At 41.4% G+C, this 26469-nt stretch overlaps 1 long non-coding RNA gene across 1 annotated transcript in view; it reads right to left on the bottom strand.

Moving 5' to 3' along the window:
* Positions 1 to 24034, bottom strand: part of LOC121074170 — an 86213-nt gene extending 62179 nt beyond the window's left edge. The window contains exon 1 of the long non-coding RNA XR_005822180.1: positions 23941 to 24034. This is a non-coding gene — a long non-coding RNA (uncharacterized LOC121074170). The remainder of the gene's footprint in view (positions 1 to 23940) is intronic.
* Positions 24035 to 26469: the final 2435 nt, after the last annotated feature.

The following is a 26469-nucleotide window of genomic DNA, read 5'->3' as shown; positions in this document are numbered from 1 at the left end:
GGGTTCCTCTTCCTCACCAGGGTATACACCCTGGTTTGGGAGGGAATGATTCAGGAGTACATTAGCAAAATACAATAGCAAGAGATACAATTTGTCCTAAAAAAGAGAGAGAAAAGGAGTTATGCTAAAGGCAGTCCTGAAGGGAGCAAACTTCTGTTTCTTGTAAAAGAAATGAAAGGTTATTACTTCTACATGACAAGAATAACATTTTTAACATTCTCCTTTTCAATAATAGCAGCTAAATTCTCGCAGGATTCAATGTTTACACTCAAAAATCAATTTTTCCCTTTTATTAAAAAATTATGTACAGTAAATTGCCGCTACAACACAGTCTACATTGTTTAACATACCCTGCTTTGATTTACTGTTCCATTCATAATCTGCTGATGATTAAGCATCTCAAAAACAATCCACTAGCCTTTCTAAGTGATATCAAGTTGTTTGTTTTTAATCTGCTGAAAATCATCCTGTAGACAGATGCATTATTGAGGAATTACATTTTAATTTATTTTCATGCAGTGCCTGTGATGGGCATTTGGATTAACAGAGTATGATAATGCTTCTTTATGCCTGTATCTATTCAAATCAGAAATTACCTGCATACACCGTCTCTGATGGTGGTCAAAAAATGTACAAAGAACTGAGAACAGTGCTTCTTAATATCACACAGCCCTGCTGCTCATCAATGAGTCTTTTTCTGTTCTAATGCTTTTGTCATGTATATGAAAGTCATTATGTAGTTTAGAAAACAGGAGATGAAGTGAAAGAGGAAGATCAGGAACCTGGGATGCATTAATATTCTACCAGCGTCAAAGATATTTCCCTCGAGGGGCTCCTACAGGCCACACTGTTATTACAGTGCCTATCCATTATCTTGTGCTGTACTTGGTATTAAGACAATAATGGAGAGAATAGGATTATGTGCAGATGATAGGAAATGCGAAGGCAATTCAGCAAGATAGGAAATGAATGGAGACATGATTCTTTCATCAAAGCTAGGGATGGTTTAGCATAGGGTAAGGGAGAAGATAAATGAAGCAAAATGAAATCTTTACAGGTTAGCTAGGGTAAAATGAGTGTTTACATAGAATCCGATGAGTTTAACCTTTTTGATACAGAATATCGCAGCATCTTTCTTTAATGTACCCGTGTATATCCCTTCAGAGGTCTGTTTTAATCTGAAAATTTACTCGACACATGGGGAAACGGCCAGTGTTAATTCCATAGAGGTGGCCTTATACAGTGGATAACCCTTTAATTCACTCTAAGAAAGGGAAAATTCTTATCACCACTCCAGGTTTCTGTTTTTCAACTGCAGGCTAGAAAAACTGTCTCCTGCCTGCTAAACAAACAGACAAAATAAAATCAAAACAGCAATAAAGAAGGATCGAGCATAACTGAATCGCTGATCCCACTTCTAAATGCTCACGTTGTTTCACTATTGCACACTTTTAATTCCTCAATTCAAAGCCTGTGGCTGATACCAAGTAACAAAGGCTAATGATTTTAGGAGGCCAGCAATGCATTATGATGGTGATAAACAAAGACAGGACCAGACTCTGTCATTTACAGACGTTTCTCTGGCTTATGTCTGTCATTTTTTTAATTAGGATAAATCACATACACGCATTTGTTATAACAGCACAATGCCAAAGGAGATCATTTTTGCTCCCTAAAGTACAACCGCAATTTTATTCTTTTTAAGCTGTGCTTGGAGGCTTCCCTGCCGTCGGGTTAAAAACCAGCAACGTACTTCGGCAGCACGATGTGCGCAGATGCAGGCAGGCAGCGCAGTGGCGCCAGGCAGCTCCCACAACCCCGCAGCACACGCGCTGCCTACGGGCTTGATTGTGGAACAGGAACAGTTTGCAAAGCAGCGATTAACGTGCACTTCCCAGAACCCATCCGCCAACCTGTGCTCTCCAAGTCAAACCCAGCACCCTCGCTAGCGCTCTGGCTGCCAAGTGAGGCAATGTGCCCTCACACAGAGCAGGGCTCCGCACCAGAAGTGCTTGTGCTATCAGCCTTAGCACGCATCTCCTCACAGGCCTGGCCCTGTGGCGTGGGCGGCCGCCAACGTGGCTCCATGCTGCTCTCTGCTGTCTCCCGCTCACCAGCTTTTCTGCTACTCCCTTTGTCTCAGTCCTGCCGTTTGCCCATCGTGGCTTAAATATTGGTGTGCCTTAGCTGGCAGTGCTGGCTGAGCCGCGGGGCCGTGCGTGTTGGCTGTGGGCCCTGCTCATGACTGGGCTCCCCCTGCTCACCCCGCGACCTCGCCCCTGCCCACTTGCCCAGCGAGGTTGTTCTTGTGGAGTTTTTTCATCCAAAAATGAGTAGAACATGAAGCTTCTACAGCCCAGCACAATTAGCATCAATGTGACACAAGGACCTGGTCCCCACCAGCTGGGCTGGACCCAGCACTGAACATCCCCAGAGGCAATGAAAGACAGGCAAGGAGCTGCTGTGACAAACCCCAACAGAGGAAGGCTGAAAAGTGACAAGTTGCAATACTGGCACACACGGGACTGGTAGCCCAAGAGCATTCCACATACAGAAAATAGCACAGGTCCACATAGCATGGGGTAAAGTAAGCAAAACAACCCAGCTCTGAGCTCACCTTGTACCAGTGACATCCTCCTTTACAATCTTTCTCCTTCCCTGTGATCAATACACATTAAATTCAGCCCCTCCACACTTGCGTTTCACCCCAGCAGGGGCATGGCTCCAGCTGAAGACAGGTCCCTCCTGGCTGCCCCCGGGAGTGAGCACAGCATCACCCAGTGCCCAAGACCAGCTTTTCTGACAGACTTCTGAGAGGAGGCATTTCTGTGAGAAACACAGAATTGGCAGATCTAGGGAATTAGGAATATATCCATGAATTCTCCGTAAAAGACAAATACAGAAGACTACACAGCAACAGTGGAGCTACATGTCAAGAGCACCCCTTCACAGGGACACGTTGGCTGCACCAGGGTGCTCTGTTTGCCCCCTCACAGTGGGCAATGCCACATACCCCAAAGATATTGCTAAAAACACTGCGAAGAAAACTGTCCACATAAGAGCTACAGACCGAACTACATTGTACAACTGGCTGCTGACTTGAAGAAGAGTGTTTATGACCCTGTTTTAATGTTACTTAAGATAATGGACACATTTATATAAATGTCTCATTATGTTTTGAATTAAGTAGAGCCTAGACTGTCCCATAACAACACATGGGGGCAATGAGAGATAATAACACATTATATCCTTTTATGTCATCACCTCAGTCTCATGCAAGGCTTCTAGTTTTTATATTACCAGAAGTAGTTAACAAGGATGGTCAGGTTAATCAATCTGCTTTCCTTACTACTTTGTACATGTCCGTTGCTTTCTCAGCTGAACGCAGACTTACTTATGAGTGAGAGAAGCGTCTCTGTGAGTTAAACTTCACGATTTCTTACATTAGTATTTTGTATCAGAAATTAAAGGCAATCAGTTGATGAAGCCACTTCCAAAAAATACAGATTAAGCACTTTCCAAATCGCTTCTTCAGTACGATCAGGTGTGATTGCACTGAATGACCCCAAGGGTGCCCCAGCATGGGGCCAGATCCACTGCTTTGGTTTGCCGCACCATATTTTATTGCCTGATTTCAGAAACAGGTTGGTGATTTTTCAAGGGGGAAAACCCCAGGAGGGTTTTGACCTAAGGCTGAGAGCTGTGCGAGTGATGCCACAGCCAGCTTCCCAAAAGCTACTCACGCCCAGAGCTCTGCGGCAAGGCCTAGCAGTGCCCCCGTCCTCGTGCCTCCAGCCTTCCCCTCAGGAAGGGGCTGTCTGAAGCCTTGTGGCTCCTCTGTTCACAGGAAGCCCTCATACCAGGAATGTGGCATCACTTGCTGGGTATGACGTTATGATGTGACACAAATGGGGACTCACACACCCCTCATAGCCTCTCATTCAACTCTGGCCAAAGCTTGTGAGTCCTCATCTGCTGGGCCGTGTGGGTGTGCAGGCGGAGCAGCATCTTTCAAGCTGGGCACAAACTGGACAGCCCTGGAGATATTTCAATTTCCCTTCTCAAGTCCATATTCATATATTCAAATCAGATGAGTAGGGATTGGTAAAATTGTTATAAATTGCTATAAAAAAATGCTGTAATTCAATGGCTACAGTTCACTCTCACAAGGAAATTCCAGGTTTGAGGAGATTGTTTTCTTGCTCGCTTCCCCCAAGGAACATGTACATAGGCTAGAGAGCCAAGGTTTACGGGAGGAGGCAATATCTTTTATGAGACCAGCTATTAGAGTTGGGGGAAAAATAGACACGCAAATAAGCCCTTCTTTAGATCTGAAACAGAGGTTGCAAACTGCAGTAAAAGCATGTTGGGAGGACATGCTCTGGGATGAAGTTATTATATTATCAATTAAGTGATATGAGAGGAAAGGACAACTAGCACCTGTGGAGCAGCAAGCAGCTCCTGCACAAGGAGCCATGTTGAGGTCACTCGCTCCTGTGGGACAGGGAAATGAGTGAAACAGAAAAACAAGATAGTCGGATACAATTGAAAAGTTAGCAGGAAAGGAATGAAAATTATCATGTCATAAACCAACCTCTCTGTTGGGTCCCTGCTACTCAGCATCTTCATTTGCAGGTTCTTTCTTTGGTTTGTTTTGTAAATCTGCTTTGAAAACCAGAATGCCAGAATGGCCAGATTATTTTCTGAAAAATGTTCATCCTGTGATAATGGTGTTTCTGTACCCCTTGATTGCCTGAAGGAAATAATTTTGGTGTGTAGGGCTCATCAAGTTTCCACTCACATCATTTCCACAGCCCCACCTGGTGCAGTGGGTAAAGCCTATTACAGTACTGGTACCTATGTGCAGGATGCACACGCTGTGGAAAAATATCCTGACTACAAAAAGACTACACAGTAGTGCCACATGGTCTCTTAATTGTTTTGATATTTTTGTGATAAACACATACACTTAATCAGTACCCCCCCCCCCTTTTTTTTCATGGCTTTGACTTTATTCATTGAATTACTGAAAAATAATTTACCTACGAGCAGCAGATTAGCTGTTTCTTTTCTGCTTTGCCTAATACATTCAAAATCGTTATGGACGCTGTCATAAAGGCCAGTCCAAAACACTTTTTACTATGTAATCCTGTCTATAGAAAAAATGTATTTTTGAAACAATTTCTTCTGTAATAATTAAGAACTAAAATTTCATAAAAATTTAAAAATACCGGTTATAGAAATGAACGTCCCCTTTTGCTCTCCTCCATTACAAAGCAGAAATACATTATATATACTGCTTGCCATAAGAATAGTTTCATTTCTAAGCAAAGAGTTCAGAACATCTTTGTGAACATGAAATGATTACTGAAATACTAACTACTACATAATTCAACTGTACCTACCCTGCCTACCAACCTGTTGAATCCTTACTCTGGAAAAAGGATAAGCTTAGAAGCACAGAGCAGGCAAGAAAATAACATCTTGGATTACAGAAACATTACCAATTCTCATCTTAGACAGGGATTCAACCTTGTTTTGTTGGATCCAAGAGACATCAAATGCCACCTTTCCACTGACCCCAACAACTTCCAGCTCAGACCCACCACCTCATTAAGATGATTCCAGTGTTTCCAAGCATACAGCTGCTATGGACAAAGCTGTCCATAACAAATGACCACTATCTATACCCAATTCCCTTAACTATAAAATATATTGAAAGGGAATTACAGACTGCATTTATTAAAACAGCTAACAAGGACAACAAAGAAAGCATAACATCAAGACGAAGCACACTTAACCAGAAATATTTTGCTTCTGCTAGCATGCACCTGGCTCACAGATAGTGCATTATTAGTCTGATACCCATGAACTGACACTTCCACTTGTTTTCATTTCTCCTCTAATTGTAAGGAGCCACTGAGTGCAGTGTGCCCATCCAGCAGCACCCCAAGAGCCTTTTCCAGTGAGAGCTGTCTCCTTTCACAGCAAGCACCGAGGATGCTGGTGGCTCTCAGACCTGCCCAGGATGGGGCCAGAGATCATCAGGGCATTAGTACCTTAGTTCCCCACTCCACTGATAAGGCCCACTCAACTAAGCCCGTCAAAAGTCCTTAAAGGGAATGTTTTTGTACATCTAAAATCAAGCTGTATTTTGGCTGACATCATTTACCCTCTTCTGAAAGACAACATTTTCCCTGGCAGGTGACAAGCACCACCTCCATCCTCTACTGTAGATGCCACTAATTAAACCACAGTGAAATTCAGATAATTAGCAACCTTTTCTAACACGTCAGGTTACTTATTCTAAACCTTTTTCCAGATGAAATGGTATTTCAGACATTTAAAAAGTCTACTACTTTCCATGCTTTTAAAAGTATTTTCTGTTCTAACAGTAAGAAAAGGAGAAAAGCACACAGAACAGATGACATAGGGTACTGAAAGCAGGGGAAGCGTTTATCAGCAGTGTTTCTTAGCATTTTGCATCACTTGACCACAGGAATACCAAAAATACTATGTTCAATCTCTCCACCTAAGACAGTCTCTCATCATAATGACATGGCATTTTTATTACACTTTAAAAACAAAAGTAGATTTTAACAGTAGATATACAGGCTCGATGCCTATATCCTTGACAGAGACTCTTCTGACTTTCAGAATGTATTACATTACCAAAATCTGGTATGTGGTGAATGCTCTAACACAACACATGTTGCTGATGTTTCTGTAGAAGCGGACTTGCTTATATTTAGGGTTAATATAGAGATGGCATAATTACTGGGATGGTTGCATGCCTATCCCTTAAATATACTGTGTATCCATCAAAACCATCTCTTACTCTGCTGGCTGAGACCTCTGCCCATGTATGTCCATTTAAACCTATGCATCTCTACTGACAGTTCAGGAGATGAAATCATGCATTTTTTTTAAGGTAAAAGAAGTTGTAAACCAGGAGGTTTGGTTCCAGGTCTTGCATAAAGGAACTGCCACATTTGCCTTCTCGCTCTAGAATATCTATGGCTATTGGTCAAAACAGTAGTCATAGCAGAGAACAACAAAAACTTCCTTCACCTTTTTCTCCTGAATTACAACCAGAGCTGTCCCCTCATCCCCTTCCAGTCACTCTCTGCAGCATTCAGCTGGGTTCTGAAAAGGGTACAAAGCAGGACAGAGTTGCCAAAGTTACTGGGCTGAGGGACCACAGCTGACCCTCACTCAGTACACTGCAATTCGTCCTGGGCACTGGACAGCACGGCTGCAACTTTTGGCCTCTGCTGCCTAAAGTCTTTGAACATCCCTAATTACCAGTAGTCAGCTGTTCTCCCCCTTCTTCCTCCCATACGCACCTCTAATCACACTTCTCCCTCATCAAGCTGAGAGCTCTGCAGGGGTTAACCCTGAAAAATTTTACAGTAAAGGCAGCTTTTATTGTAGTGGCAATTACAGAAAAAGAAAAAGCAATTTAGTCTTTTATGTAGCTCACAGTTTCATTGCCATACACTTTTAGCCGACTCAAGTTGTTATGCATTAACTCAAAAAGGCATGGTACACAAACACTGCTAAAAAAAAAAAAAAAAGGCAGGGCAAACTTTAACTTCTCAAATACAGGCTTAATTCCTCAAATACCAGTAATGCTTTTTATATGACAGCTTTATTAGTGTTCTAAGCTTCAGGCCAAACTCACTGTGAAGTAAACTGCTCAAACGAGGCTGCAGAAACAAGGAAGAAAGATTTAAACAATCTGCAAAGAACCCCTTGTACCTCTTGTTTTAGCACGGAGCTCTGCTTCTACTGCTTGCTCCACCTTCCATAACCTCAAATGGTGACAAAAGGAACTTCGAAAAAAGGCAATCCACCGCAGCAGTAGTGGTTATGTGGCAGCACAGACCTTTCAATGTAACGTATACAGCCTGTGCTTCCCCTCCTCTAGGAACGGCAACCTACAAAACAGCAGCCCTTCAGCATTTCTGGTGCACCCACCACATTTCTGAATGTATTTTCCTTCTCACGAAGAGATTTCTTCAGCCACAGAAAGGAACAGCCCACTGTGTTCAGCCTTGCTAGATCATCTTACGTTAACAACCCACGGCAACTCACCAGCCTAATATCATCTAAGCATAACGTGATTTTGCTGAACACCAAGGCCTGGTATGGAAGACCAAGAAGTTTGTGTGGCACTTCCTGTTCACAGTAGCTTCACAAAGTTGTCAACAGTGTCCCAAAACAGCTGGTACTTACCATTCAGGAGGCAAGCATCATTCTGAAGAAATCTTCCGTTACATTTGCCTTGCTAGCCAGGTGAATCAGACGAGCAGCAGCAAAAACTGGGATGCCCCTGTGTGCCAGTGGTGCTCTAAGCTGTTCAAAAGTGGACTTCCATAATCCTGGTTTCTGCCAACATTTTGCACCATTGAATGGCTCCAGCACTATCTTGTCCTGTCATTGCCATTTGTCTGACATTAAAAACACTCCTCAAAGGAAACTGTTCCAAAGACATGCTGAAAAACTGGCTGGTCAGTGTTTCTCCTCCCTTTCTTCCCATCAGGTATCAACTGCAAGTTCAGAGATGCTTCTGGGATTCTGCTGATATAGACATCGTGTTAGACAAATTTCTCCAAAGTGACTGGTATCATTTTATATCTTTGGACTGAAAAAAAGCACAGATGATGATTACACAAAGACTAATCACAGAGATTATTTTTGCTGACATTCAAGCCCCAAAATTTCAGAGTTTGGAATTCTGAATGAAGAAGAGTCACCGGTGTTGTAGTTTCCAACACGTGAGCAGATATCAAGCACTTATTCTGAGGCTTTCCAAATATTTCTGGGCAGTGCAGTTGCACATAAGAAATTAACTGTGTTACGCTGTGGGATCAGGGTATGTAAGTGCACTTTATGAAAGAGTTCTCACCTATCACTTTACATTGTTACACAAAAACCCACAGCAAGTTATGGGCATGACTACATTTTAAATAAAGCTTGTACCATACATCTGTGTATAGGTTTTTGTTTGTTTGCTGCTTGTTTTTTTGTTTGGTTGGTTTGGGGGGGGGGGGGGGTCTTTTTTTTTCCCTGCAAGAGGTCATTCAGGCAAGTTAAGATGAGTCAACTAAACCCATGATAATAATGCATGTAAGTTAAAATACATTAAATTCCTGTGTGGATATTCTCACTGAGAAGTGGTCTGACTTTAGTGTAAAAGAGGATTAAGCTACCATGAACTAAGGCCATTTTCCTTCTGAATTAGATCATCCACAGAGGAGCTTAAACCCCTCTAGCTTTGATGCGCTTACTTCACACTTTTCATTCTTCTGAATTTTCCTACAATTGGAACAATCCTTGTTTAAACAAAAATCTCCCCTACTATGTATTTCTGGTTGATATTAAACTACATTGCCTGCTTACCTGGTTCACAAATGTATTGTAAAAAAAAAAAAAAAAAAAAAATCTAAAGCTATTTCGCAAGTAGCAGAAACGGACATCCTTTTGTAGAGGAAAATGACAACAGCATGCCCAGAGCCTGGGACACCCAACAGATCACCAACTTCAGTGCTCACCTTAGCTGTTGCAAATCTTGAAAAGCAAACAACAAAGAAACACAACTTTATATCAGTCTTATATCCCATCTGAAAACATCTCTTTAGATAAAAAAGACAGACAAACAAGGTAGTCTCATGAGACAAGGTTGTGATGGAAAGCATCTGGCAACTTTGTCCTCTAAAAGGATGAGCGGAGCAGGCATGGATCTGGGGTGCCCTGTCACTGAACATTTTTAGAGGTTAAATAAGGTGCATTCTGAAATTTACGCATCCCAGGCTAACAGATGAAATGTTAACTAATGAACAAGGAAGAGTAAACACTTGCAGCCTGAAACCAACTCAGGTGTTAGTTTATCTGAATGATAAATTTTACATGACTAAAAGGAAATTGATACAATTCATGTTCCCAAGTACTGATAAGTAATTGAGATGTGGCAAACAAACACAAAGAAAATAAAGTAAAAAATATATATATATATTAAACAAATATTCCCCTTGAACGCTAAATAGCAGGTTGGCTTCAAATGGGTCAGGGAACAGACAGCACTAACTATGATACAAAAAGTTATTTTTGTTGTAAATGCTGTCTTTAGTTTTCTCCACAGCAGATATAGGCACATATCTGTAATACATATTTTGCACTAACATATCCATTACTATTCCCTACAGATATGAGCTACTAACAGCAATAGCGGGAAAGTTTAAGAAAAATCTAACATAGACAGAGGTGTTGAGCTTCCGTACTTCATTTTTTATCATTTCCACTGTTTGTCCTTATTATACCTTGACCTTCTCAAACCCAAAGAGAAAGGATCTGCCTACTCAAAGATGACTGCAGCTGCCAGCCCCACTGCTGTCCTCACACCTGCAATCCAGATGTCAGCTAAAGCAGCAGCCCCAAGCTCCTGGAGAAGGAGGCAGCTCTGCTGCCAGCAGTCCCGCAGGAGAGCACTAGGAACTGCTGTTGCTTCGACTCCAGGCTGGTTACGATCATCTCCTCCATGCATCTCCAAAGAAGTAGTAATAAGTCCAGGTTTCTGCACACTATAGACTTACAACACTTCACCAGTGAAAATCTGGGTAGTTTCTCTGATCTTGTGAGGGTACTCTGATCTACATCAGGCTAAGTGACAGACAGGTCTGATATGAGAATCTGTCACGATTTCAGCAGAAGTAATAAAGCTGCAAGGAAAAGACTGTATATTGCTCATGAACTAGGGAATATGCTACATTCACATGTGCTGGTAGAATGTTTTAAAATGGCTCAATCATTTCCTGCAAGAAAACAGGCCATTCAGATCATTTTTCTACAGGTCTCTCCTTCGCAATTGCACAAGCCAAGCCAGAAAGAACACCCCTGCAAGTCCACAAATGTAAGACCTTTCATACTAGCTTATAGCACAGATTTCTGCTTGCAAGTTACTTTCCTGACATATCCACCCAGCATGCTGGGATTGCAGTTTGCACTGCACTGTACTAAATCATTTTGTTATTATTATGATAAAGATGTATTTGATCCGTATAGTTGGACGTTTCCCCATGCAATGACTCTGGAGAGCAGAATCCACTGGTGTGAAATTCACAACTATGTCACCCTGTACCTCTATCTGACCTGGCCTGAATCTTCTTACATGCCTGCAGAGCCCCTCAGCGTCCCTCCCGCCACCCTGCAACCCCACATCCCAAGGGATGATACGAGAGCTCTGCCTGGAAGGGGACTGCTCCTTCTCCCAGGCTGTCCTGACTGCCGGGCACACTGCAAGCCACAAGGGTTTGTGTCTCCTCGATCTATCTTCCTTCTCACTTGCTGGGCTATGCTAGCGATGGGATTTGAAATGGGACCGAGCTAAGATGTTTGGCCTGAACCACCCAATGTACACATGCCAGGTTCTTCCGTCTGGCACAGCTGGAAGCTTCTGTATCGCAGGGAAACATTACTTGGGGGTATGTGTGCCTGCAGACATACATTCCATATTCCTCTTGCAAAACTATCTTCAGGATCTACACCACTCTATGATTATCTGAATGCCATTCAATCTACCTCTAACTTGAGTAGCCTACGTATATTTGCATGTATATTGTAAGCATTATACTAAATGAGATGGGACTGCCTGTGTAATCATGCCATGACTTTCCCTCAGGGAAACCTGGTAAAATTATGTTCCATTACATTTGTAAAATACTACCCATTAAAAGCAGGAATAAAACTTTTATGTTCATGTGAAACAAAGCAGAAAAGATTCTCCACCCTGTAACTTATATCAATTTTGATATGAAAGAACCATTTTCCAGGCAAGCAGGGATTTCGAATTTGAGTTCCGTAACACGCACTTTCAGCTTTGATAGCTTGACTGTTAAGCCTCTTCCCAAAATTCTTTTTTCTTAATAATACATAAAAAAAAAAAAAAAAAAAAAAAAAAAAAAAAAAAAAAAACAGATCAAAAACAGTTCCTGTGCCTTGAAGAGAATAGACAGCAGGTTTGGAAAAATCTTTCTTGGTGAGCTTTCCTTATTTATAGCAGTCTATGTCACAAAATAGAAAAACTGTTTCCTATACAGTAGTGTTCAGTGTCCTTTACTGTTGCTGCTGCTGAATTCATTGTTTTAATTCCTTGATGCTCTGGCAAACTTTCAAGTATGCCATAGGAGAATTTTGAAAATGAAGCATTCATTTAGAAGTCACGCAGTGGTGATATATACACACAGCTTCAATTTAAACCATTATTGCATACCATCCTTTTCCTTTTATAATAATCCATTAAATGCTTTCAAGTATAGAGAAGGAATAGCAACCTGTAGATCTGAATGGAGCCCAGATGACCTATAAAACACATCCTGCCTCACTGCCTGACTTGTTCCAGCTCTCATCACTAATGGTTGCTATTGTTATTCCTCCATCCAGACAACCACACACATCAATTATACATTCTTCTGGGTCACGAATACATTTTCTTAGGCAACCTTTTTGTCTTAATGCATAATGCTTTTTCTTCAACCTGTGAACAAAGTTGAAGGTCTCGATACTTAAAAAAATATATTACTTTTTCTTAAACTGTGTTGATAATTGGAAAACATCTACATGAAAAATCAGAAGATACGGATTTCTGAACTATTTCAAAGTGCATGTTTAGACCATATATTGTCTCTCTATTATACCAAATACGCTAGGCAGCACTCTGTTGTAGGTGAACATTTTTTCTTTTGTTATACCACTCCCTGGCACCACAGCTATAATTAAATGTTGTTTGCCTTCTCTATTTTATGACACTTACAATTCAGTCATCTTAATTGGACTTTCCTTGGTATACAAATGCCTGGCTCAGAAGCACAAACTTTTCCTCTGTGAAGCAAACTCACTATGAGCTCTCTATGACTGTTTTAGAGAAGAGAGGATGGCAGCTGCACACGTTTCAGGAATTCCATCACCACACCATGAGAACCATGTTAATTCCCAGTCTCCCAACCCTTCCACCCAATCTGTGCTTTCACTCACCACATTTTTAAGAGAGCTTTGTTTTTAATTCATGTGAGGACAAAGGTAGCCTTAAAGCAAAGCTGAAGCTGGAGGGTAGGCCATAGCTTCGCATTCCTGCGCTTCACATGCTCACCAGTTTTAGGTCTTTACAGCAGTCAGTGGGACCCATTTAGCAGAATCCTATTCAGATCTACAAAAACCAAGGGATAAATATTATTTTAACAGGGGTTTCTGGTTGGCTGATCGGTTTGTTTGTTTGCAAAGGCAAGGGGGTGTGTTAAGCTTAAACTTTATTATAACTAAGCCTATATAAATGCAAATACTGTTTCTGTAGATATAATTTCATAAAGCAAAACTATCCACAATCTTTAGCAGTGAAATTCAAGTGGCAACTGTGACAAGCAAAGAAAAATGAATGCAGTTAACTTCAGCCATCCCTGCTCATCTGAAAGCTTGTGTCAGTTCCTAAATAAGCTTTTCATTTTTCTATTCAGTCTGCTGATCTTTGTTGATTTACAGCATGAATGAGCATGGCACATTGCAACTTGTATAGTATATTTTTCCTAAATAATAAAACATTTATTGCAGACCCATCAAGCCTGCTACCAGCTTTGAATTATTATGGCTGTGAAGTGCCATGTTAACAACTCATTTACATTGTTGCAGAAGACTCTGCATTAACACCACACATAATTTAATCCCAATCACGAGAGGGGACTCCCCAGAATATATCCAGAGCTGATGATAAATTACAACTTCATGCCATTTTTCTAATCAACCTCTTCCCAAGATGGGGCTGCCTCCCTCAAGTCCATCCCACCCCTCACTGTGCACAGCGTACAGATTGCAGCTGAATGAGCCACTTCCATGTGCCCTTCACCTCAGCCAGCCCCAACTTCAGGTCCTTCCTCTGCTGGAAGAAGAAAAAGGAGAAGAAAGTATATTTAGAGCTGCAATGATTTGATGCTGCCACTCACACCTGCTGCAGGTTTCCAGAGGAAACATCAGGAACATCAGGAAGAAGCAGGAACATCACAGGAAGAAGTTCCTGCTGCTGTACTGACATGGGTGACTAAAACAATTAATATATATATATATTAAAAAAACAGAGGGGAAAATCCCCCAGGATATATATTATTCTCCTAGTGCTCATCAGAAAAGATCCTGTTCTTGCGTATGTTCCTAAAGTAGGTTGGATGGTATTGCAAAGCCTGTTTTAGGCAACCATAAATAAAATTATAACAGCCAAACTTTACTGGAAAGAAAAGTGAGATTAAATGTGTGGATTTTAACATGATATATAATGTTTAAGGAGTAATCCAAAATACCAGTGGTTTAATGATGAGGATAACTCTGACTTATTGTACAGAGGAGCTTGTCTGGAACAACGCAACTTCATTTTTAATTGGGTAAAACAAACTTGCATGGAAGCAGAAAGCATCATTTATAAACATACCCTAAGACAGTACCCAATTCATCTCCCTGTTTTCTATCTCACTAAATACAAGTTCAGGTTTATAAACCAGGCCTACAGCTCTAACATACACAGGCAACAGGTTTCTTCTCAGCCATGCTCTTCCACAACAGGTCTGGCAAAGCAAGTGGATTTGGAGGCAACTTTAAAATCACAGGTCTGCAGCTGCTTTGAAAACTTCACGGGTGAACGTTATTAAGCACTGACCGCTGGGTTTGTGTCTCCTTAGTCACAGACCATGCTCAGCTTAACTCCTCTTTCTAACAGGATTACTTGGCGCACACAGAACGAGCTGAAACCCACCTTCACATGAGCATCCTGTACTTTGCAGCAATTGCCCTGTGGCCACAGCGAGGCAGGAGCCAACACAGCAGAGGAATGGGGACGCTGTTCAGCACGCAGGGGACATAATACAGTTGCCTCAGAGATGGTGGTGTGGTGGCAGAGTGGGCACAAGCTCCATGACACGCAGCACAGCTGACACCATGTCACCCTGCTGCTTCTCTGTAGCTAGCTCTGGAGAGAGTCTGCAGGCACTACTGCAGCGTCCTCAAAATAGGCTTACCAACCCTAAATATAATTTTGCATGGACCCCTGGGGACATGCTCATGTACATAAAATGTCCAGGTTACAACCACTTCTGCATTGCAATACCCAGGTTTTGCTAGACACCCACAAGCCAATACAAAAGTGATCGTTCCTAGAGTCTTGTGGGCTTATGACTTTTATAAATAAGACCAAGAAAATAACAGTGCAACAGTATTGTTTCAAGGTCTTAAAACTTACTTCAATTATTTATGAGAAACACTGCCTTTTCTGAACACCATTTAGTTTGTGTCCAGTAGGTCCAAATTCTTCCTGCATAATCTTACTTTGTTATCTAATAAATTGCAAAAGACAACATGTTGCTAGCCTCTCTAGGTTCTCTCTGGACCAAGATTTCCCTAAGAAATGCTTTGTACCACAACAGGCACCAGTCTTTGGCTGTGATTATTTGAATAATTTGATCCCCTCAGTCTTTTCTTAAGACATTTCAAGGTAGGTGAAACTGTTAGCATGTTAAAGTGTTACTGTCATTTTCTGAATCCCTGAGATTGCTTATAATAGAGGACAGAATTTTTCTTCTTATCTACTAGCTTTACTTGCAAAAACATTGTTGTTTTTCTTTTTTCCTGTACAGAAAATGTTAGTTTTCTCTGTAGTGCCCCAGGATGAGTACTGACTTTATTCACTTGAAAAAGACTCCTACTCGAGCTCCATTTCCACCTGCTTCCAGGAACAGACTACAAACTAGCCAAGTGCAGTGCACCTTACCATCTTAAACTAAACAAGCCGGCACCTTGCCCCTGAAAGTTGCCTCTCTCGGTCCAGCAAATCCAACCAGACCATTGAAGGTATCCAACTTTCACACAGGTGCTGTCCTAACTAGCACTGGCAAGGGACAGCAGAGGCCATAAGAAAGCAGTAGCCATACAGTGCAAACTGCTAAATCTGTCTGTTAGAGAAGTACTCCTGCACATGAGGTCACTTTGTTGTTATTCTGAAAATCTATGATTGAAAACTACAACCATAAAAACCCTATCTTACCAACAAATGGCATTTAATATGTTAAATCTAACGCAATTTCAATGTCCCTTCCACATGAATACGCTTATTCTGCTTTATTTCACATAAATTACCCAGTTAAAAAATTATTTGAACAGGAAGGCACAAATAAGGGAGCATTATTGCTTGCTGGTTGACTAGAAAAGGAGTTAAACATCTAGAGGTGAAGTGGAGGACAATTAACGTTCTAGCCTGCTCAATTATCATACAATGCCCAATTCTCAGGGAATTAGAGCTATTATGATCTACTCCTATGAATAAATGAGAATTTTAACTCTCAGAGGAAAATGCAATAGTTTTTGAAATAATCTTTTCATGAGATTGTGGCTTTATCAGTTATATTTTAGAGTCAATATAAACACTTGTGTATCATAGGATAAGAACTAAAGACACACTTGTAATTTTAATTTTTGTTCTCAAATTCTTAGTTCATTTCTCCTTATTCTAGAAACCAAAGGAAAAATTAGATTACTTTTTCAAGTTTTCTACTTTTGTAAAATATTACCAGAAATCTAATATTCCAATAAAGATATAAATAATGATTTGAGTAACACAAATTCAACACAAATGGTTTTCCAATGCAAATGAACACACAATGAAAGTAGTCTTGATGACACTCAAGTGTTGAAACACTCGAGGGAAATTCAAATACAGCTTCAAAGATAAGGGAAAAAACAAAGAGGACATTTCAAATTTCAAGTGATCTAGTAAAACGTTTGTCTTCAATTTTATATAAAAATATTCTTTGTTGAATATTTGGATGGAAGTTCTTCGAGCCTTTATCAACAGAATTGCTGATTTTCTCTACAGTTGCCAAGTTTCAGACTTTCATGGTCATTTTCTCAGCAGACAGAACAAACCTAAATATATGATAGTTTTAAAGCAGCCTGACCACAAAAGAAAGCTTCAGGAGGCCCAAATAGTGGACCATATGTGATATCAAATGGGCAAGCCATTAGCATCAGCTGTGAACATATTGTACCAACTGGGAATGAAAATAAAACATTCAACTACCAACTGTTATAATCTGTAAATAGTCAAACCAATTCCTCTGGGTTCCAAAAATACATGAATAGGGTGACTCATTGAGGCCCCCTTGTCCTGTTCATAGGTAATGGGGTATATTTGGTCCTAGAGGAAAAAAAAATAGTAGTTACTGAGATCTGATATCAGACACAGTCCCTGTACATTATACTCCCGGGCTTTTCAAAACTATAACTGAAGATTACACATTAAGGATTATGAAATACAGAATTCTTTTGAAGCAACTTTCCTCTGTACAATGCACAACACCAATAAAAAAAAATCCCCATTGTAAATTATGTTGAGAAACTAGCAGAATACTAGAAAATTTATAGAGGGCATCAAACTGCTGAGAATTCATTGTACAGCTGGCAAGTGCACTCCTACCTACTAGTTGCTTCACATTTAATAATGTATGTTATGAACAGATGGATAGAATGTCAATAAGGTTCTCCGTATCATCAGTGGTAATGAAATACTGGACTTTGAATGCTTAATAACACAGAAAACAAAAAGCCTGGAGGAAATTTGTCAATGTCATGCATGCAATACTTTAGCAGTGCTTTAACACTGTTAGTGTGAGGCCATATGTTTCTTCTAACAGCATCTACTGTAGCTGGGTGCCAAAAAAAAGTTTGACACTTTTTTTTTTAAACTCTTACAACATGTTAAGAGCTAATACCCTGTGAATCAGTCAAGCACAGTAGTCAGCAGAAGTGCAATATCATTACTCTTTTTATTTCATTTCTCAATGAAAAGAAGCTAAGGGAAACTTGCTAGTAAACATTGTTCTTTATACCTGTTTAAGAAATACACTTGAAAGTAATCTCTTAAAAATTAAGTACAGAAATAAAGGCGCTGAATTATCTGTATTAGGCAATAAATCTCACTGTCAAGAGCTGTGGAAGATGTAAATCTGGAAAATATTACAAGTATAAGTAAAGCAGAAATGTACACAGCAGAGTCTAGAAATTAGGCACAGAAAAACGAATAAAAGTTATCTTGGGTAAATGTCAGGTAAAACATCTAGGGAAAATGCCCTGGAATAGTCAAATGGAAGAGGAAAGCAGAAAGCTGCCATTCTGAACAAGAGATGCAGACCTGGGGATAAGCACACCAGGTACAGACTTTAACTGTGACATGGATGGAAAAGGAGTGGCCTGGTGGACAGTAGCACCAAGGCTAACAGTGGCACCTGGGGTGGCATTCCCACCTCACACGCTCCTTGACGAAACACCGTGCTCAGGACTACATAAGACGGCAGACCACTGCTGCAGGTAGTCCTCTACAAGATGTGGAGGAAGATCTCAAGTTCAGAAACACAGCTGGAATTTTAAGTATATGGTATCAGCAGAAATCATTGCAAGTTTAACTACTGATTTGAGGGAACGAATGATTAGACCAGTGCTGGGTGTATAACAGCCCGAAAAATCCTGGGGAAAGGTTCAAGTTCTTTGGGCAGGAAAAACACTACCTCATGCCTTATGACACACCCACAAGTGAGGGACCTACGGTGCGTTCCTTCCCCACGCTGCTTCTCCAAAACCATCCTCAGCCCAGTGTCCCCAGCCACAAAGCCCTCAGGCACCCGCTGTGCTACCAGCCAGGCCACCAAACGTGCCCCAGCTGCTTCCAAGGCACAGGACCACCGTGGGATGCTGGCGTCTTTGGGACCTTTACCACCACCAGACTCAGCTGCGAAAATGCCCAGTGTGTTTGAAAATAATTAGAGAAGGCTGACAGACAGGCAGCATTTCCTTAGAAAATCAAGCTAGAAATTACAGCATCAACAGCAGCTACTCCTCCAAACATGAATAGCTTGTAAACCATTTCACTTACCCTCCATTCTCTGTAAGCCAGGACTAACGCTTAGTGCTAATAACAATAACTTAAGTTGCACTAAAAAGAAAGTAAATTTTTCCAGCTGCTGACAGTAGAAGGCCCTTGCAGCACCAGTATCCATTGGCAGCCAGCAGCAGACTCTCAGCTCCCCTCGCACAGCACAGAAAGCTGCAGGGAAGCAAAGGGCCTGCCTGTCAGCATGGGTAGTGCACCAGCTCACCCACGCTCCCAGCTGGCACGGGGAGCCCCCCTTCTGCCACCGTGAACTGTGAGAAGGTGGGACCAGCCCAGGCTAGCAAGTCTACCTGAGAACTTGTCACAGCTCTCTGCATTTTCCTGCATGGACATACATTAGTTTAGTTTCCTAAATAAGGAGCTAAAAGACAGCTGAGGGCTTCCAAACTGGACTTCAGACTATAGCACAGCATCACCCTCCTCCTCCTGCCTTCTGTTTTACCTGGAAATATCCTGTGTACTGACCACAACAGTTACATTTGCAGGAATGAAGCAAATTTTATGCAAGCTCCAAAGTACAAAAACTAATAGGGATGCAAGTTTTCTGTGGAGTAGAAGACTGAGGTAGGAGATAAAGAACTGAATAGCAGTAGGGGGTCCTCATTCAGCACAGCCAGAAGAGCTGTGCATCGAGAAGCAAAGCAAAGGAGCCTTTCTCAAAGCACTGATAAAATCATTCTATCAGATTTCTCTTAGCTAGAATCTCATATGGATGTTGGACCCTGAGAAAAAGAACCTGAAGAAAATGCTGTGGTGAGCATCTTTCTACAGTATGGTTTGATAGTAAATGTCATTCTCAGCCTAGAAGGTCTTAGGTGGGTTTTTCAAAACCAAAAGCATATTGATAGCTGAGGAAAGTTTCAAGAACAACTTCTTACGGGAAAAGTATAATAATCTATAAATATTTCAAGTGTGTAAAGCCATCAAGGGAAAGGGATATAACTAGAAATAATGGAAAGAAAAAGCTTAAGCTCAATAGAGTATCGGGAAAATCTTCCTGACAGCGAGATGTATTAGCCTGTGAAATAGTCTCCCAAGGAGAGATATGGAAGCTTTCACTTGGGATTTTGAAAACTAAAGTTGACATAACACTAAAAAATGTTCTCTAAGAAATAATCCTACATTGGCAGAAAAATGGACTGAATGATCTATTGTCTTTTCTCTTTCAAAGTTCCTTCACCCTTTGATGATTTGGTAACACATCGTAAACAGCAAAAGGTTATCAGATAGGAGCTTCTTCAATTAATATGATGAATAACAAGATTACAAAGGTCATCATTGTGAAAGCCTGTTACAAAGAATTTCTTTAAATGTGGAAAAGCAGATGCTTTTCAGACAACGGGATTTTTTCCCAAGACTTGTGAAATATGACCTCAATCCAGTTTTTAAGTACATGCTTAATTTTAAGTATCCCATTAATTCAAAGACAGCCCAAACCTACAAGATGAAGCAAACTTGTAAGAAAAGGGCTTTCCAAGAGTCCTTGTAAAATTCCCCATCCTCAACATAACCCTGCCAAGCGTTGTACGCTATCAAGCAAACAAATAATGTTTATTACACATTTATTAGCACCTTTCAAACCTGCCACTGACAGGGACAGCCTAAGTTAGCTCAGAGCTACTATTTTGATCACTGGTCGAAACCACACATCTTCCTGCACTAATTCCTATTTAATCTAACCCACATGACACTGTGAACAGCGTTAATGAATATTACAGTCTGTCATACTGACTTGTACACCACAAAAAAAAAAAAAAAAAAGATGCTGAAAATACTTTGGGAAGTGTACTGTGAATTATGTTCTGCATGTCCATCTTGAAATTGTCCTATCTTATCATATGATTAAGTCACTACCAATATTAATATTTATCAGATAGTCTATTTCATTCACTGCCTCAGATCAGTGATGGATAGTTAAATATTAGGGCCATGGAAATAATTTATTTACTGGTTCAATGCCTGAGAATGAAAATAGAAATCAGTACATATAACCTATATGAAATTTCTTGCCAAAATGAAAATTCCAGACCATTACATTTAGGATCACAAAAAAAGGAATTTCTTTTCTATTTCTCCCCCTCTGAAAAAGGGATGCTTTGATATAGATATAAATAGATATGACAATAGATACAAAAGGTATGGCAAGCGCCTCTCAGTAGGGTTTGCTTTTGTGTAGCAGCATGGCATCAAGGAGGGCTGGACGAGCCCGTATGCCACAGCAAAGTTCCCTCCAACATGGCCAGGCGATGCTGGTGGAGGGCACGGACTTTGTGCCCTGCAGATGTGCTGCATCAGTGCATCACTGAGACCATGCTGGTACCCATACGGACACGATCCCTGAGTGGGCATTACCAGCAGCTGCCACGCAAACCAGGAGTGAATGGAAAGCCAGGGTTGTGCTTCTCTTACTAAAACACCTGAGGAACTTAGCAAGAATAAATCAATCAGAATGAACAGACTTAACTTTGAGCACCTGGAGACTGTAACGGAAAATGTTAGCCCATCCAGACCTTTAAGGATTTAGTTATACAGCAGAGAGAGATACAACATATTAAATATTTTGACATCAATAAGTTGTGAATTATATCTTCTAGGAGCATTACTGAAGGTAAATCAGGGCTGTTTTGGAAGGAATTCTCCATTTGTGCGCTTTAAACATCAGTGTGCTATTTGTATATTTTTAAGAAATACATCCTTTACATGCATGAACCATACAACATATAACCATAAGAATAAAATTACCACGTATTTTACTGTCCAAGAATCTGCAAGGATTAAGTGACCCCAGAGCACAGATACCCCTCGGTCATAAGTCATAACTTTGAATCCTCCACCCTGTGCCACCAGTAATTTTTCCCAGAATAACTCTCCAGTTTGGGAGAAATACAAAACCCCAGAGCACCAAGGAGGCACTGCTCAGCCCTGTCAACCTCAGGCACCGCCTATAAGCAGCGAGAACAGAAGGAGGAGAAGCATTTGCTCATGGGCTGCCCTCCTGGCTGTCCCATCAGCAGCCATGCACCCCACTGCCTAGTGACCACTGCTCCCCTACTTCCCACCATGCCCCTTCCCACCCTTCACATCTTTTCTTCCCAACCCCCCAAACTTTATTTTCCTCTCTTATTATAAGACTTTTCATAGGGTTGTTTTATTATTATTTTTTTTCTCTGAGTTTTACAGCTGGCACATCATCCCCTGCTGCACTAAATCAACACTTCTGAAAGTAGCAGCCTTTGAGTGACTGACTGGAGCCGCTGCTCGCGGAAGTGTCAATTTGGTGCAGCAGGGGATGGTGTCGCAGCTGCAGAATGAGAGGAGAGGCCCTATTTTATGTTTTAAAATGGTAAAAATGCCAGAGGGGAGGGAAACCTATACAAAATATAAAGAGTGTAGAACAAAGAAATAGAAGAGGAGGAAGAGAAAAAGGGGCCAGAAGGAAGAAAGAAAAGGAAAAAATGACACTGCACAGCGGAACAAAATCACTGGTAAACAAGACGCAAGATTTTTGAAAGTGGGCGCTTTCAAGGTAAAAACAGGTCATGTGCACATCACAAATACAAACCTACTAGAAGTATCCTTCCACTTTGGGGAGAAAGTCTGGTTCATTAAGCTTAAATTATTCTTTTAATTAACTATACCCATGATAGGTTGTGATGTGCTTTTAAGCACAAATACTGTGGCTAAAGGAAAATTATTTCACAGAGATTGATTTTTATGAAGAGATTTCAAAGTAGAAGACCAAGCATCCTCCACTCAGAAATTTGAATCAACAAAAGCAAACAGAAGTTTCACCTCCTGAAGTCAATTGGGCACACCCAATCCGAACACTCTCTAGAGGCTCCCACTGGAAAAGGATGTACCTATTATTTTGACAGCTGAAAGAAAAATAAACCAAAAACATAGACCCCAAAGAAGAAATCTCAAAAAAACAAACTTGTGATTTTCACATTATGTGAATATGTAAATTCATCTAATGCATATTTCAAATACCACAAGCATTAACTTTTTGCTTTTAAACGATGCCTTTTGTTTCTTCTAATCTTTGCGTGGGAGCTGCTGCTTTACTTCCTCTCTATTAACTTTCCAAAGCATGCTTGCAGTAAGGGAAAATATAGCTGGGGGCTGTATAGCCCTAAGATATTTTCAAATACAGTCAGCGTACCGTACAAAATTTCAAATAAATGCACCATTTAAATCAACAAGTGAAACCACCTCTCCTGAGCTGCAGTTGTGCTCTGGTGGCAGCAGAGCTTGCAGCACACAGTGCCTCCAAAGTTTTTCCTCTCTAGGTCACTTTGTACATGCCAAAGTAACCTCACTTTTTGTCTGCACTGCTTTTCCTTACCAACCTCACCAGTCCAGATAATAGACAAAAGAAAAAACAAAATGCAATAAAAAAGTGGACAGAACTAAAAATCAGAAACCAAACAAGTAGCCCTTGATGTTCATGGGCTAGATATTCTGTAGTAGGAAAATTCATCTTTGTATCACCTGGAGATGAGGCAAGCCAGCTTCACATGCTTTACACAAAACTTTCAACAATTTCTCTTTAAAATGTTTATGAAGAGCTCCAAATTCAACCCCCCAATGAACCCAGTCCCAATGTTGTCATAAGTCTGACAGTCAATGCCCAAGGTGTAGGCTGTACACACCTGCAAGACTGTGACTCTTCCTTGCACTTCATCTCTTGGTGCAGCACATCTCAGCTTTCCTGCTGTCTGTTACTTGCTCCCTCAGGGTGGGTGCCCAGCCACAACTGCCTCTCTCCAATTTCTGAGCTCCTCGTCCTCACATCAGCAGAAAACAACAGATTTTTGCCTGGCACAAGTCAAAGGAGTCCCAAGCCAGGGGATGAAGGAGCATATTTGCAGGACAGATTTTAAATGTGGTTTCAAAACTTCAAAAAGTTTTACCATAAGAATTCACTACCTCTTTTCTGCCCACTTCATTTCCAAATTGGATTGTACCTGCCCCTCTGCTCTGATCTTTATCCTGTTGTCCATCACATACAAGTCACTTTATTAAATGCTCCTATTCAACTCCATGCTTCATGTTGATAGAGAGTCCTAAAAGGATGAAAAACATTATTTTCTTCCAAATTTGTTAAATTAAAACACAAATACAAAAGAGCCCCACACACAAACACACACACACACAAAAAAAAATCAACCCCCATCTACATCAATATTTAAGTCAATATTCAATATGCAGTAGCTTAGGTATGTGGTCTTGACTCTCTGGTGGTTAGACTACAATACAAATAGCAGGCTAATTATTAAATAAGGAACTTCTTAACAGAGCCATTGGGTGCTAAAGAACCCATATTAGAACCGTAATATTAATCTTGCTAGAACCTTATGTCATCTCAGTATGTTGTATTAATATATGGATTTACCAGTCTGATTGGATAGTTTTGTTTAGGCTTGCTCTAACCATATAGTACCATAGTACCATATAACCATAGTACTCTTCACCTCGAGTACTGTGTGCAGTTCTGGGCACCACAGTACAAAAAGGACATTAAACTGTTCGAGAGTGTCCAGAGGAGGGCGACGAAGATGGTGAAGGGCCTAGAGGGGAAGACATATGAGGAGCGGCTGAGGTCACTGGGCCTGTTCAGCCTGGAGAAGAGGCGGCTGAGGGGGGGACCTCATTGCGGTCTACAGCTTCCTCGTGAGGGGGAGTGGAGAGGCAGGTGACCTATTCTCCGTAATCACCAGTGACAGGACCCGTGGAAACGGTGTTAAGCTGAGGCAGGGGAAGTTTAGGCTGGACATCAGGAAGAGGTTCTTCACCAACAGGGTGGTTGCACACTGGAACAGGCTCCCCAGGGAAGTAGTCACTGCACCAAGCCTGTCTGAATTTAAGAAGAGATTGGACTGTGCACTTAGTCACATGGTCTAAACTTTTGGGCAGACCTGTGCGGTGCCAGGAGTTGGACTTGATGATCCTTATGGGTCCCTTCCAACTCGAGGTATTCTATGATTCTAAATACAAGAAGATCCTCTGGATCAAGTACAGCTTTCAAGTCTGTTACAGGCTCAGACCATATAAAACATACATTATGTATAAACAAGAGCAGAAGATGTCTCCCATTCATTAACTCAAGTACATCTTCTCTAATCCTAGTTCTTGCAGCACTCCTAAAGTAATTGAAAAATTTAAAGACATCAGACTGACATTAAGCAGATTAATAATTATCAAATTATCCTTCCAGTACCTAAAGGGGACCTACAGGAAAGGTGGGGAAGGACTTTATTTGGGAGTGTAGTGACAGGACAAGGGGGAATGGCTTTAAACTAAAAAAAAAAAAAAAAAGGTAGATTTAGATATTAGGAAGAAATTCGTTACTCAGAGGACAGTGAGGCACTGGAACAGGTTGCCCAGAGAAGCTGTGGATGCCCCATCCCTGGAGGTGTTCAAGGCCAGGCTGGATGGGGCCGTGAGCCTTTTACCAGCTCCCGCTCCTCCTCAGCCAGCCCCTGCGGCAGGGCACAGCCACCTGCGGCAGCCTCAGACGGTGCATCGTGCCATAAACACTTCTGGGTTACTTCAACAGCGCTCTCCAGCACAAAGAGGGGAAAAAATTACCATCAATTAATTGTCAGCAAAATGACAATTCTGAAAGTGGAGCAAATATTTATTTTCCAGCAAGCGTGTTGTTATGGAAACAGCTGTGAGCTGCTGTTTGTTAGGACACACGGTGCCAAGGCCCCAGCACGGGGCTCCCCAGGCAGCCCCCGCGAGGACAGCACGCAGCAGCAGCTTGGCCCAGGAGGGAACGGGGCAGGGAGGGGAGAGCGAGGAGGGCAGTGCTAAGTCCTGGGGAGCTGCTTCAAGTCACACTAGAGCGATTCCGATGTACTTCGTAAGTACCAAGTTCTTGTTAATTGGCTCAAAATAGCAGGTCGTCCTGCGTGGAGAAATGAAAAACAAAACACAGCATTTCTACTATGGTGAGAAGCTCCCGAAAACAGACAATTCAGTGCTTCTCATTACAGCTGTATTTTTTTTTCTAGGTAATAAACAGCTGACCAGCAGATGTTTGGTTACATGTACTGCGGTGACAACTGAAGGCAGCATCACTCCACAGGCTGCATGTGAGAGAGGCCAGTGACTGCTCCACAGAGCCCTGTCCCACACTGGAGCTGCTGGAGCAGAGCTGAGCAGTCCTTGTCCTGCACAGACCCAGGACCTCCCTCAGTGCGGGGCTGAACAGTGACACAGGTGCCTTCCAGGAGGGCCATTGTCCAGGCTTTGGTTACAAGAGCTCATTTCTCCTCTTAAAACTTCAGCAGACCCGGTAAAAAGCAAACAAGAAAACCCAATGAGATCTAGCCACGTAACACTCTTATTTTACTCATAACAAATATATCTTTTTGGCATGATAAAAATTTGTTTTGCCTAAGTAATTAGGCAAATTATTTTTGTTTCCAAGTTTATGTTATTACAGCATTCGTATATTAAATACACAATGCATACATACATGAGCATGT

This window comes from Cygnus olor, chromosome 8, assembly GCF_009769625.2.
Source record: "Cygnus olor isolate bCygOlo1 chromosome 8, bCygOlo1.pri.v2, whole genome shotgun sequence".
In the NCBI taxonomy this organism is placed as follows: Eukaryota; Metazoa; Chordata; class Aves; order Anseriformes; family Anatidae; genus Cygnus; species Cygnus olor.
The sequence above is the reverse complement of the archived record's forward strand: the minus strand, read 5'-3'. Positions and strand labels throughout refer to the sequence as shown.